Below are 15,532 nucleotides of genomic sequence, written 5' to 3'. Positions count from 1 at the left end.
GTAAATACTTTACAATTACAGCTGCAAAAGTCTCAGTCTCTTGGGGTATGGCTCTATAAGCTTGGCATATCTAGCCACTGGGAGTTGTGCCCATTCTTCAAGGCAAAACTGCTCCAGCTCCTTCAAGTTGAATGGGTTCCGCTGGTGTACAGCAATCTTTAAGTCATACCACAGATTCTCAATTGGATTGAGGTCTGGGCTTTGACTAGGCCATTCAAAGACATTTAAATGTTTCTTCTTAAATCACTTTAGTATGCTGAGGGTCATTGTCCTGCTGGAAGGTGAACCTCCGTCCCAGTCTCAAATCTCTGGAAGACTGAAACAGGTTTTCCTCACGAATTTCCCTGTATTTATCTTCATCCATCATTCCTTCAATTCTGAACAGTTTCCCAGTCCCTGCCAATGAAAAACACCCCCACAGCATGATGATGCCACCACCATGCTTCACTGTGGGGATGGTGTTCTCAGTGTTATGAGAGGTGTTGGGTTTGCGCCAGACATAGCATTTTCCTTAATGGCCAAAAAGCTCAATTTTAGTCTCATCTGACCAGAGTACCTTCTTCCATATGTTTGGGGAGTCTCCCACATGCCTTTTGGCGAACACCAAACGTGTTTTCTTCTTTAAGCAATGGTTTTCTTCTGGCCACTCTTCCGTAAAGCCCAGCTCTGTGGAGTGTATGGCTTAAAGTGGTGCTATGGACAGATACTCCAATCTCCGCTGGGGAGCTTTGCAGCTCCTTCAGGGTTATCTTTTGTCTCTTTGTTGCCTCTCTGATTAATGTCCACCTTGCCTGGTCTGTCAGTTTTGGTGGGGGGCCCTCACTTGGCAGGTTTGTTGTGGTGCCATATTCTTTCAATTTTTTAATAATGGATTTAATGGGGCTCCGTGGGATGTTCAAAGTTTCTGATATTTTTTTATAACCCAACCCTGATCTGTACTTCTCCACAACTTTGTCCCTGACCTGTTTGGAGAGCTCCTTGGTCTTCATGGTGCCGCTTCCATGGTGATTCCCCTTGCTTAGTGGTGTTGCAGACTCTGGGGCCTTTCAGAACAGGTGTATATATCCTGGGAATATGTGACAGATCATGTGACTTAGATTGCACATAGGTGGACTTTATTTTAAGTCATTATGTGACTTCTGAAGGTAATGGGTTGCACTAGATCTTATTTAGGGGCTTCATAGCAAAGGGGGTGAATACATATTCACGCACCACTTTTCCGTTTTTAGAAGAAGAAAAAAATTAAGTAATTTTTTACATTTCACTTCACCAATATGGACTATTTTGTGTATGTCCATTACATCAAATACAAATAAAAGTCCATTTAAATTACAGGTTGTAATACAACAAAATAGAAAAAAACTTTTGCAGGGCACTCTAAGACAACATAGCATGGCAGCAGCAAAACATTGTAGCAGCACAACATGGTAGCAACACAACATGGCAGCAGCACAACATGGTAGTGGCACAAAACATGGTACAAACATTATTGGGCACAGAAAACAGCAAGAAGGTAGAGACAACAATACTTCACGCGAAGCAGCTACAAGTGTCAGTAAGAGTGTCCATGATTCAGTCTTTGGATGAAGAGATAAAACTGTCCAGTTTGAGTGTTTGTTGCAGCTCGTTCCAGTCACTAGCTGCAGCGAACTGAGAAGACGAGTGACCCAGGGATGTGTGTGCTTTGGGGACCTTTAACAGAATGTGACTGGCAGAACGGGTGGAGGATGTGGAGGATGAGGGCTGCAGTAAATCTCTGATAGGCCTCACTCCCCCCCTAAGAGGGTTTTATAAATAAGCATCAGGGGTACGAGGTACGAGGTAATACAGTATGTACATGTGGGTAGGGGTAAAATGTGACGAGGCAATCAGGATAGATAAACAGAGTAGAAGAGTGTGAAAGGGTGTCTATGTGTGAGTGTGTGGTGTCAATATGCATGTGTGTGTGTTTTGTGTGTGTGAGCTTTTGTAGTCTGTGTGTGTGTGTGTATGTTGTATTGTCAGTGTAGTATATGTGAATAGAGTCCACACGGTAAAAAATGTGTTGTTTCAACTTATTTTCTCCAGTGATCTAGTTGCGTGGCCCTTTTCAAGCTCAGAGTACTTTGCATTTCATGTTATCCTTACTTTTTAAAAAAATGTATTTTGACTAACAATTAACGGTTAATTTGATGTTTGTTAATTTGATATTACTTTAATCAACTTTATGTTAACAATAAATGTGGATTTCTAATAACTAAAGCTCCACTATTGTTGACCAATAAGAGAGTTAAGTCCACTGCAACTTACTATTCTCATTTGAATAAACTTAAACCTGTATTACATCAACAATAAATGTTGAATTAAATGTTGAATTATCAAAGCTTTTTGTCGATTTAATTTCACATTTTGTTAAGTCAACTTTCAATTAAGTTATTGTAACAAGTCATACAGTTATCATAACTACATTTCAAGTTGACATAACAAAATGGTCTATGCAAGGATTACGTGACATGTTAAGTGCTCTGAACTTGAAAAAGGCCACGCAACTAGATGACTGGAAATAACAAGTTGAAACAACATTAAAGCTAGAAGTTATCTGAACTAAAGCCAGTTACTGAATTTATAAAATAGTTAACCATTTGCCATTATAAAGGGGTGGCAGGGTAGCCTAGTGGTTAGAGCGTTGGACTTGTAACTGAAAGTTTGCCAGTTCAAATCCCCGAGCTGACAATGTACAAATCTGTCGTTCTGCCCATGAACAGGCAGTTAACCCAAAGAGTTAACCATTTTCAATCCTTGTTCAATCAACATGCACTTAAGTCAAACCTACTTCATATTGAGTTATTGTAACACAGAGTTCTCAACCTGTTTGGCCGGTGATGCTATTCCGTGGCTACGAGCAAGTCAAGCAGGCCACACATAAATAAATATCTATACTATTAATGACATAACAGACAAGCTTGCCACAGGCTGCAAGTTGAGAACCACTGTTCTATGTCAACTTCATTTAACCCATTCATTTCATTTAACCCATTGTGTACAGTTGAACAAAGTTCATATTTATTAAGACGGTGTGTTTTTTGTTTTACTCGCAGTAGTGGAGTTAATTCCTCGGACAGCGATGCTGTTATTTGCCTTCATTTTACAAATCTCAGTTTTGGGAAGACTTAAGTTACCCTATTGTGACTTTCAGTCTACAAACTACAACCGTCTTTTGTTCGAGACCATTGATTTGCTATCATCTCTTCCCATTAACTACAGTGCATTCTGAAAATGTTTACAGCATGTTAGAATTTTTTTTTCACACTCAACACCAACTTGTCTTAGAAACCCTTCTGACTGTTGTCTTTGCTCAGTGTTTGAATTGTTATTTAGTGTGCCATAAAAGCATGTTTCAATGGTGCCATTTACAAATGTGTATGGGTTTATTGGACAGTGGAATGGGGGGGGGGGGGGGGGGTGTTCTCGGCTGATATTGGTTAAAAATACCAATTAGTGACAGCAGAATTTGGCTGCCCGTTTAAATGCACCCAAAGACATTAATCTAAAAATATGCATTGTTAAAAATGTATTTTAATGACAATCAAAATACATTCTAGGGATCAATACATTGTTGCAAATGTATTTGTTTGTTAATACATAGTGTAATAAATGTTTTGAAATACACAAAAGGACTATTTTGTTGTCATTACAAGCTAGATGGAATTAATTGATATCAATGTAAGTTGTTGAATTGATCAATGTACTCTTGTTAGTAAATCAATCATTGTCAAATATAAAGTCATTTTCAAAATGGAGAAGCTTTAATGAAGGAGACGGTTCTTCAGCCATTGCACTTTTACGGTACAGTTTTCTGCACCAATCTTCAAGAATATTTTCTGAACAACCTCAAACCTTTTGGGTAATCCATGTTCGGACAACAAGTCCAATCAAAGTGGCAAAGGCATTTGGGACATTGTGAAGCTCATGTATGATCAGCTGCTCTTCTATCACAAGGGCAACGTCCACCTCGTCAGCTGGCGTTGGGTCATCTGCTGCAGCTCCATCCACAACGACAAGGAAGGGCAACGTCCAAATCGTCAAGGAAGGGCAACGTCCACATCGTCAAGGAAAGGCAACGCCCACATCGTCAGCTGGCGTTGGGTCATCTGCTGCAGCTCCACCCACATCGTCAAGGAAGGGCAACGTCCAAATCGTCAAGGAAGGGTAACGTCCACATCGTCAAGGAAGGGCAACGCCCACATCATCAGCTGGCGTTGGGTCATCTGCTGCAGCTCCACCCACATCGTCAAGGAAGGGCAACGTCCACATCGTCAAGGAAGGGCAACGCCCACATTGTCAAGGATACCTATTTTCACTCCGTCGGGTGACTTTCTCAGAATCAGTTGTCTTCTGAAAAACAGAAAATAAAATAAAAATACTAAAAATACGCAAAGATTAGAGGCATTGCCCTACAAAACATCCTCCAATACAATTTTTCTGTGAAACTGTCTACAGATGTACTGTTGCATATTGATGCAGGCAAGTGGGGTGTCAGGTAGCCTGGTGGGCAGGTGCGTTGTACCAGTAAACAAGCATGGTCCTTAAGCACGTCAGTCAACCAGGATTGCTCCCAGGTCTAGGTAGAACGCGTTCTTAGTTGAGGTAAAACATGTCTGTTCTTTTCCTATTTGCAAAAAAAACTATTGATTGTCCGCTATAGCACCCGCAAAGGCTCATGGTCATCCAACACTGACAATGAGGGGGGGAAACCATGTAGAGCCTCATCCATCAGTCAGTGCTGTTTTGGCAATGAGCTCTTTCTACAACATTCATTATATTAAAGGTGCACTGTGTAGAAATCCACCTCTACTACTTTCTTTGTAAATGACCAGCTTACAAAAGCTGCAAAAACTATATTTCTAGATATTAAAAAAAGCTTAGATAGGACATTGATTCCCTACAAGAAGCAATTAAATTTGTTACACAAAAGCACAGGCTAAAATGCAAAGTTTATATTGAAGACAGGAACGGGCGCGAGCCCACTGACAACCAATGTTGGAAACAAAACTGATTGAAATTCCTGTTCAAATGGCAAAAATCAGCACTGCATGCATGGTGTAGTGATTAATTGTCCTATCAAAATCAAAATCAATTGTTTTTACAGCTTTTGTACTGAATTTGGAATTCCTCACAGCACCACTTTAATTCTGTTATTAGTCTAACAATATGGAATTTGACATATCACTAAGGGCACTGCAGTATTGTGTGCTACCATACACACCAGGAATGTGTGATACGTTCAAATATGCTAAAACTTGAGCATACATACATTTCACAACAGTCGACAACAGCTTTCAATAGTTGTTTACATGGTAGTTAGGTATTATCGCCCAAACCTAGTATTGTGTTTAATGTATGGTCCGAGATGCTTTGCTTTGCAGTCCAAGATAAAGTTATCCAAGGTAAAGATTTAGTTTATTCTGGACAAAAAGCATGCTAAATCACTATTCTCAACTGAATGTCTAGCAAGGGAGAAAGGTTGAGTAAAAATAAAACATCGCTAGAAGAGACATCCTTATATACAGCCGTGGCTAAAAGTTTTGAGAATGACACAAATATTAATTTTCACAAAGTCTGCTGCCTCAGTGTCTTCAGATATTTTTTGTCAGATGTTACTATGGAATACTGAAGTATAATTACAAGTATTTCATAAGTGTCAAAGGTTTTTATTGACAATTACATGAAGTTGATGCAAAGAGTCAATATTTGCAGTGTTGATCCTTCTTTTTAAAGACCTCTGCAATCCACCCTGGCATGCTGTCAATTAACTTCTGGGCCACATCCTGACTGATGGCAGCCCATTCTTGCATAATCAATGCTTGGAGTTTGTCAGAATTTGTGGCTTTTGGTTTGTCCACCCGCCTCTTGGGGATTGACCACAGGTTCTACTAGGGATTAAGGTCTGGGGAGTTTCCTGGCCATGGACCCAAAATATCGATGTTTTGTTCCCAAGCCACTTAGTTTTCACTTTCGCCTTATGGCAAGGTGCTCCATCATGCTGGAAAAGGCATTGTTCATCACCAAACTGTTCCTGGATGGTTGGGAGAAGTTGCTCTCAGAGGATGTGTTGGCACCATTCTTTATTCATGGCTGTGTTCTTAGGCAAAATTGTGAGTGAGCCCACTCCCTTGGCTGAGAAGCAACCCCACACATGAATGGTCTCAGGATGCTTTACTGTTGGCATGACACAGGACTGAAGGTAGCGCTCACCTTGTCTTCTCCGGACAAGCTTTTTTCGGAATGGGGATTCATCAGATAAAATGACTTTACCCCAGTCCTCAGCAGTCCAATCGCTGTACCTTTTGCAGAATATCAGTCTGTCCCTGATGTTTTTCCTGGAGAGAAGTGGCTTCTTTGCTGCCCTTCCTGACACCAGGCCATCCTCCAAAAGACTTTGCCTCACTGTGCGTGCAGATGCATTCACACCTGCCTGCTGCCATTCCTGAGCAAGCTCTGTACTGGTGGTGCCCCGATCCCACAACTGAATCAACTTTAGGATATGGTCCTGTCGCTTACTGGACTTTCTTGGGCGCCCTGAAGCCTTCTTCACATTGAACCGCTCTCCTTGAAGTTCTTGATGATCTGATAAATGGTTGATTTAGGTGCAATCTTACTGGCAGCAATATCCTTGCCTGTGAAGCCCTTTTTGTGCAAAGCAATGATGTCGCCACTTGTTTCCTTGCAGGTAACCATGGTCGACAGAGGAAGAACAATGATTCCAAGCACCACCCTCCAGTCTGTTATTCGAACTCAATCAGAATGACCGAGTAATCTCCAGTCTTGTCCTCGTCCACACTCACACCTGTGTTAACGAGAGAATCACTAATATCAGCTGGTCCTTTTGTGACAGGGCTGAAATGCAGTGGAAATATTTTTGGGGAACTCAGTTCATTTGCATGGCAAAGAGGGACATTGCAATTAATCTGATCACTCTTCATAACGTTCTGGAGTATATGCAAATTGTCATCATACAAACTGAGGCAGCAGACTTTGTGAAAATTTATATTTGTGTCATTCTCAAAACGTTTGGCCACGACTGTACTGTAGTTGGCTCACATTTGATTTGGCCTGTGTGTTATAATAATCACTTCAGATGGGGACAGACATTCAACTTGACTCCATTGAATGTTACAGTGCATCAGGATTCATAGGACATTTCACTCCTGGGTGAAAGCACAAGGTTATGTTCTAGGGTTGTTTACCTCACGTCTTCAAAAATGTGTAGGGTCTTCTCACAGGAAGTATGGCAAGCCTCAGAGCACAGCCTCTCTCTTCCTTTTTTAAAACTAGGCAAATCAGTTAAGAAAAAAAATCTTCTTTTCAATGACAGCCTAGGAACAGTGGGTTAACTGGTCTAGGAACAGTGGGTTAACTGGTCTAGGAACAGTGGGTTAACTGGTCTAGGAACAGTGGGTTAACTGGCCTAGGAACAGTGGGTTAACTGGCCTAGGAACAGTGGGTTAACTGGCCTAGGAACAGTGGGTTAACTGGTCTAGGAACAGTGGGTTAACTGGTCCAGGAACAGTGGGTTAACTGGTCTAGGAACAGTGGGTTAACTGGTCTAGGAACAGTGGGTTAACTGGTCCAGGAACAGTGGGTTAACTGGTCCAGGAACAGTGGGTTAACTGGTCTAGGAACAGTGGGTTAACCGCCTTGTTCAGGGGCAGAACAACATTTTTTTTTTTACCTTGTCAGCTCGGGAATTTGATTTTGCAACCTTTCGTTTACAAGTCCAACACTCTAACAACTAGGCTACCTGCACAATTTACTGTTTTCCTACATTGTTAATGTGGTTGTCAATGTTAAGGTCTCATCCCCAATGTGTGTTTTAAAAAGTAGCAATTATCAATACACCAAAATGTAGGTAATAACTGTACAGAAGACTTTCACAATATAATGGAACATTCGTCTTTGTCAACACTGTCCATAAGGTGTTTTAGCTCCATCCCTCCACCACTCTTCGCCCAGTAGAATTCAAGGAGCTTGAGAAGATGCCTGTCCAGGCCTTCATAAAATGTCTTCTTGAGGTCAACAGACACCAGTCTCATGAACTCCGGAGCAACCTGTTTGAAGAGCATACTGTAACATACCAGGGAAGGAATTTTAGGGACCAGGCCACTATGCCTTAAGTGGGCGCCTAATCTACCAGTGCACCAAAACAATCAGCCAGAGCACTGAGGCCACCAAGCAAAATAGCTAATTACATAGCTACAAAACTTTTTTTTAAATTAAAAAACATTTGTTAAAAAATCCTATAAAGCATTTAATGTATAAAAGTGATTAAAATGATGGACTGCCACTTTCAAAACAAAGGGTTACCATGGTAATGGAGCTACAGTACTTATACTGATTTGGGGGGAAATATCTTGATTTTGCAGTTTAATTTGAAACACTGAAAAACCCAGAAGCATGCTATTAAAATATATATAGCTAGGAAACATGAAAACTAGCTAAGTCTCAGTTGGGATCATTTAAAATGCATCTATGACAGCCTGTGACTCCCACTGTGCTCATTGTTAAATATAGTTTAAGGAATTCATAGTCAAGCTATGAAACTAAATGACAGAAATACCTTGAAAATGACAATGGTTTATAACCATAATTGACTTCAGAAAATGTGAGTGAAACGCTTACACTGTAGAGCCCTGCATTTGTGTGACCTATAAACAGTCAGAGGGTTATGATTTTTACACCCAGCCTAAGAGCACTACAGATAAAAGGAATACATTTTTGGAAAGCATATTACATTCATTAATAACGTGTGTAGTTCCTTGTGTCCTCTAATCACCTTCATCTCAAAATGCACAAAGGTCTGAAGGGAGACAAGCTCTTGAGGTATGAGAAACTGTGTATATTAATGTCAACAAGCACAGAAAATCTTGTTGGATTTTTTTGCAGATTATATAAAAGCACGTACTTGTGTGTCTGTGAACAGCGCTGGCCATCTAGATTTGACGTCAATCACAAGGGGCTCATCTTCCACAATCTCCTTTCTTCTTAATGAGAAGGCAGTCATCATTGCTGTATCAACAGTTACCCTAGTCTTCTTTTCTAAATCTCTTCTTGCATATAATCGTTATTGTTGAAATGACTTCTCAAATGAGAAAAGTACTGCTTAACATTACAGGGCTCATAAAAAATTACAGACGTCACATTTTATACAAGCAGTAACTGATTCATGAACATTTCTTCGGTGTTGAGTCAAATGCTTCTTGAGTGGTCTATGTTCTTTTTTCTATGATTTGGTATTTCTGTGTTTGGCCTGGTATGGTTCTCAATCAGAGGCAGCTGTCAATCGTTGTCCCTGATTGAGAACCATACTTAGGCAGCCTGTTTTCACCTTTGAGTTGTGGGTGATTATACTTTCTGTTTAGTGTGGTTTGCACCTGTCTGAGCTGTTTCGGTTGTGAGTTTTGTTTAGTTCAAATAAATAACATGAACAAGTACCACGCTGCGCATTGGTCCTCACCTTCTTCCACCGACGACCATTACAACAAGTGAGTCAGCATGTCTGCAAGTTGGCACCATGTGTGCTGCTGGCTAGAGGGGTACTATTTAACAGCATGATGACATCAAGCTTAGCTACAATTATACTACAGTACACGTAGCAGAATTGCACATGTAATCCGATTTTAAACTGATAGTAAAATACCATTTGCCAAACACAACCAAATATCTGATTTTCTTAATTTAACTAAATTGCCATTTTAACATGGTGTGTGTGCGGTGCTAACCAGCTAGCTAGCATGTAACATAGTGGCTAATGTCCTTGCTATTCTTGTGCTGAAAAGTTATCATTCTTTTTTTATAAAGGGCACTTGTTAATTTACCGAATAAAAATGTATACTGTGTAGGTGACCAAGTAGGTAAATAGCATGCTAGTGGTTGTATTGTTTTATTAAAGGAGATGCTCACCTTTTGCCAGGCTACTCACTCCTGCTTGGAAAGCTGTTGAATACAGCGCGGTTTTGATCAAGCCACTTCCTGAAATGCGCCACCGCCAAATAAATTACCACCGAGTTCAAAAATAAATTGTGCTAGTACAACAAGTCTTAAAGTAAATTACAAATAATGGTCGATTCTAAACATTATACACATTTGTTTAATAATGAATTGATTACTAGAATTACAAAGAGCAAGTGCTAAACCAAATCAAGTTTGATCTATATCCCTTATCAATGCGCAAACACGGAGCAAACTCTACACAAACATCACACAACGGGATAGGTGATCTGATGCATCCCGAGCGTTTTTGTTGTTGTATTAAATCTCTTTTATAACCAATTTGTAACATTACACATATTACTTTCACTACATTGGCCTCACCAAACACGAATTGCTAGATGGCTAACCATGAAAGCTTAGGCCCAATACTAGGATCGCTATTACATGTGAACGCATAGAGAAATAGTACATGTAAATCATTCTCCTACAGTTTAGTCAGTTAGCAGACGCTCTTATCCAGAGGGACTTACAGTACGTCTTACAGGAATGAGCAATAGGCCTACTTGCTAAGCAAGACTTGGCCTTAGTCGCACGTGTGTAGACCTTCATACAGTAAAAACCTGTAACCCTCAGCTAACACAATATGAACCCATATGTAACTTTAGACCATCCCCTCACCCATACCCGGGCGCGAACCAGGGACCCTCTGCACACATCAACAACAGTCACACACGAAGCATTGTTACCCATCGCTCCACAAAAGCCACGGCCCTTGCAGAGCAAGGGGAACTACTACTTGAAGGTCTCAGAGCAAGTGACGTCACCGATTGCAACGCTATTTAGCGCGCACCACCGCTAACTAGCTAGCCATTTCACATCCGTTATACATAGCCCATAGCATGAACTGTGTCAATTGTATGTGGCTCCATATTCTTTAACATTTGCTGCATTGCATTACTAGCATTCCAAAGCAATTTTCAATCAGCAGCATGTATTTTTCAACACTGCAGAGAAATGTGTAGATACATGAAGTAATGGGTTATTCCAAAGAAAAGCATATTACTTCTATAGTAGCCTCGTCACAATGCTGCAAAGTCCGAAGGATGTTCTCTGTTTATTAGAAAAATCAAGTGGTTTAACCTCTCCAATATTGTCAGCTTGGATTGGTCACACAGAAAAATAGTCAATTTTAAATGAAAACTGCCTTCTCAGGAAAACCCTAAACTAAACTTCTTAATGGTATATTGAATATTATAAACTGGGTGGTTTGAACCCTGAATGCTGATTGGCTGACAGCCGTGGTATGTCAGACCAGCATACCACAGGTATGACAAAACATTTATTTTTCCTGCTCTAATTACATTGGTAACCAGTTTATAATAGCAGTAAGGCACCTCGGGGGTTTGTGGTATATGGCCAATATACCACGGCTAAGGACTGTATCTGCTTTGCGTCGTGCATAAGAACAGCCCTTGGCCGTGGTATATTGGCTATATACCACACCCTCTCGTGCCTTATTGCTTAAATATAAACCGGGTAGTTTGGGTCCTGGTTGCTGATTGGCTGAAACAGCATTTCAGCCGCTTGTATATCCAGTGGTGGAAAAAATACCAAACTTTCATACTTGAGTAAAATTAAAGATTCCTTTTTAAAAAATGACTCAAGTTAAAGTGAGTCACCCAGTAAAATACTACTTAAGTACAATTCTAAAAGTGTTTGGTTTTAAATGTACTTAAGTATCAAAAGTAAAAGTATAAATAATTTAAAACGTCTTATATTAACCTCTCTGCGCACCGAACCCGGTAGCGGGATGAAATTCAACAACATGCGGTGATCGCTACATAAATAGTCATATTAAACATTCATGAAAATACAAGTGTCTCACATGTTTCGAAAGCCTAGAATCTTGCTAATCCAACTGCGTTGTCAGATTTAAAAAAAGATTTTACTGCGATTTACTACAATGTGATTATCTGAGGATAGAGCCCCATAAAAAAAAAAACTATTTCAACCAGCACAGGCGTAACAAACTGTAATGGCATTCCTTCTCCTCTTCTGAGGAGGAGAAGCGAGAAGGATCGGAGGACCAATGCGCAGAGTGGTAAGTGTCCATAAAGTTTATTTTAAGATATAAACAGAACACTATGAAATACAAAACAATAAACATGAACGAAAACCAGAACAGTACCGTGTGGCAACAAACACTCGCACGGAAACAAACACCCCCAAACCAAAAGTGAAACCCAGGCTACCTAAGTATGATTCTCAATCAGAGACAACTAACGACACCTGCCTCTGATTGAGAACCATACTAGGCTGAACTCGAAACCCCAACATAGAAAAACACAGACTGCCCACCCCAACTCACGCCCTGACCATACTAAATAAAGACAAAACAAAGGAAATAAAGGTCAGAACGTGACACAAACAGGCGTAACAAACTGCAATAAAATAAATTGTTTACCTTTGACGATCTTCCTCTGTTTGCAATCCCAATGCTCATTGTTACACAATGAATGGTCTTTTGTTTGATAAAATCCATTTTATAGCCTAACACGAAACATTTTGTGAACCGCTTGTGTCGTGAATTCCGTCTCATTCCATTTTCGACGACACATTTGAGGTAAATACACACACAAAACGTGACTTTTCCAGTCATGTTTGGTTTCATTGCAATCAACTGGTTTGTTTGTAACACAACCAAACCTGATGGGTCATTTCGCAGGACGTATTGACTGAAAGAAACCGATTTGAAGACAACAAGTAATGACATCATTGTGCACCAATGATATGACCCCTGTTTCATTGATTGACTGTATTTTAACCCAATGACCACTGATCGTCTTGAAACCTAGCTGGGTAGATAGCCAATGAGCTGAGGTAAATGGCAATATGTAATGTTTGTGTTGGAAGACCAACCCATGTAGTAAACTCCGGTGTAAAGAGGTTCATTCGCCGTTGACGATTCATACCGGAAGGAGCCACGCATGTTGCGCACTGCATTGTTTTGGTAAAGCGCATATTCAGCTGTTTATATATCAATCAGTATGGCGACTAAGTCAGGGAAAGCTAAATCTAGATACAGTATACAGATGAACACACAATTTTAGAAGAAATTGATCGAGGACGATTCATTCAGCGATTCCCAAAAGGAGGAATATTTTTTGAACGGAGAGGACATCGTTTTGGACTGGTAAGTTCTTCTCGTGCTAATGCCGTTGTTTGAAATTAATAATATAAAATATTATTTGTGAAATGAAATAGCCTATGTAAGGCTGTTGAGGGGAGGGCAAGCCCACAACAATGCCCAAAGTGAAATGGAGACAGTAGATACAGCTGGTCTGTCATAATATAATAGACAGTAGATCTAGCTGAAATGTCATAATATAAATGAGACAGATCTAGCAGGTCTATAATAATATATTCAACCTTATGTTCCCTGTACTCTATATATATATATGTATATGTATATGTATATGTATATATATATATATATATATATATATATATATATATATTATACCTGTTGTTACAGGGCTCATATGTGAAACTATTCTAACTGAACATTTTCTTTCACAGTGACACTGACTCCGAACGGGAGTGTCCATCCCCCACTGAAGCTGGTTCATCCAGCTCCTGCCACAAGTGATGTTCATCTGCTCAAATGTATTTCTACAGGCATGGATGTGCCTCAGGGCCAAAAGGGCACAGCATGGAGGCGTCGCTGTGTTCTTTGCTAAATGAAGTCCCCCATCACTTGCACCACATGCTTGGTGACCCTCTGTTTTACAGCAGAAAGAGACTGCTATGGCACCTGGCATCAGCAGCACAATATTGTGTAGAGGACTTTTTTATTTATTTTATTTCACCTTTATTTAACCAGGTAGGCTAGTTGAGAACAAGTTCTCATTTGCAACTGCGACCTGGCCAAGATAAAGCATAGCAGTGTGAACAGACAACACAGAGTTACACATGGAGTAAACAATTAACAAGTCAATAACACAGTAGAAAAAAATGGGCAGTCTATATACAATGTGTGCAAAAGGCATGAGGAGGTAGGCGAATAATACAATTTTGCAGATTAACACTGGAGTGATAAATGATCAGATGGTCATGTACAGGTAGAGATATTGGTGTGCAAAAGAGCAGAAAAGTAAATAAATAAAAAACAGTATAAAAACAGTATGGGAATGAGGTAGGTGAAAATGGGTGGGCTATTTACCAATAGACTATGTACAGCTGCAGCGATCGGTTAGCTGCTCTGATAGCTGATGTTTGAAGTTGGTGAGGGAGATAAAAGTCTCCAACTTCAGCGATTTTTGCAGTTCGTTCCAGTCACAGGCAGCAGAGTACTGGAACGAAAGGCGGCCAAATGAGGTGTTGGCTTTAGGGATGATCAGTGAGATACACCTGCTGGAGCGCGTGCTACGGATGGGTGTTGCCATCGTGACCAGTGAACTGAGATAAGGCGGAGCTTTACCTAGCATGGACTTGTAGATGACCTGGAGCCAGTGGGTCTGGCGACGAATATGTAGCGAGGGCCAGCCGACTAGAGCATACAAGTCGCAGTGGTGGGTGGTATAAGGTGCTTTGGTGACAAAACGGATGGCACTGTGATAGACTGCATCCAGTTTGCTGAGTAGAGTGTTGGAAGCCATTTTGTAGATGACATCGCCGAAGTCGAGGATCGGTAGGATAGTCAGTTTTACCAGGGTAAGTTTGGCAGCGTGAGTGAAGGAGGCTTTGTTGCGGAATAGAAAGCCGACTCTTGATTTGATTTTCGATTGGAGATGTTTGATGTGAGTCTGGAAGGAGAGTTTGCAGTCTAGCCAGACACCTAGGTACTTATAGATGTTCACATATTCAAGGTCGGAACCATCCAGGGTGGTGATGCTAGTCGGGCATGCGGGTGCAGGCAGCGATCGGTTGAAAAGCATGCATTTGGTTTTACTCGCGTTTAAGAGCAGTTGGAGGCCACGGAAGGAGTGCTGTATGGCATTGAAGCTCGTTTGGAGGTTAGATAGCACAGTGTCCAATGACGGGCCGAAAGTATATAGAATGGTGTCGTCTGCGTAGAGGTGGATCAGGGAATCGCCCGCAACAAGAGCAACATCATTGATATATACAGGGAAAAGAGTCGGCCCGAGAATTGAACCCTGTGGCACCCCCATAGAGACTGCCAGAGGACCGGACAGCATGCCCTCCGATTTGACACACTGAACTCTGTCTGCAAAGTAATTGGTGAACCAGGCAAGGCAGTCATCCGAAAAACCGAGGCTATTGAGTCTGCCGATAAGAATATGGTGATTGACAGAGTCGAAAGCCTTGGCGAGGTCGATGAAGACTGCTGCACAGTACTGTCTTTTATCGATGGCGGTTATGATATCGTTTAGTACCTTGAGTGTGGCTGAGGTGCACCCGTGACCGGCTCGGAAACCAGATTGCACAGCGGAGAAGGTACGGTGGGATTCGAGATGGTCAGTGACCTGTTTGTTGACTTGGCTTTCGAAGACCTTAGATAGGCAGGGCAGGATGGATATAGGTCTATAGCAGTTTGGGTCCA

The sequence above is a fragment of the Oncorhynchus nerka genome, linkage group LG1 (genome assembly GCF_034236695.1).
Source record: "Oncorhynchus nerka isolate Pitt River linkage group LG1, Oner_Uvic_2.0, whole genome shotgun sequence".
Lineage (NCBI taxonomy): Eukaryota > Metazoa > Chordata > Actinopteri > Salmoniformes > Salmonidae > Oncorhynchus > Oncorhynchus nerka.
This window is presented reverse-complemented; position numbering follows the sequence as displayed.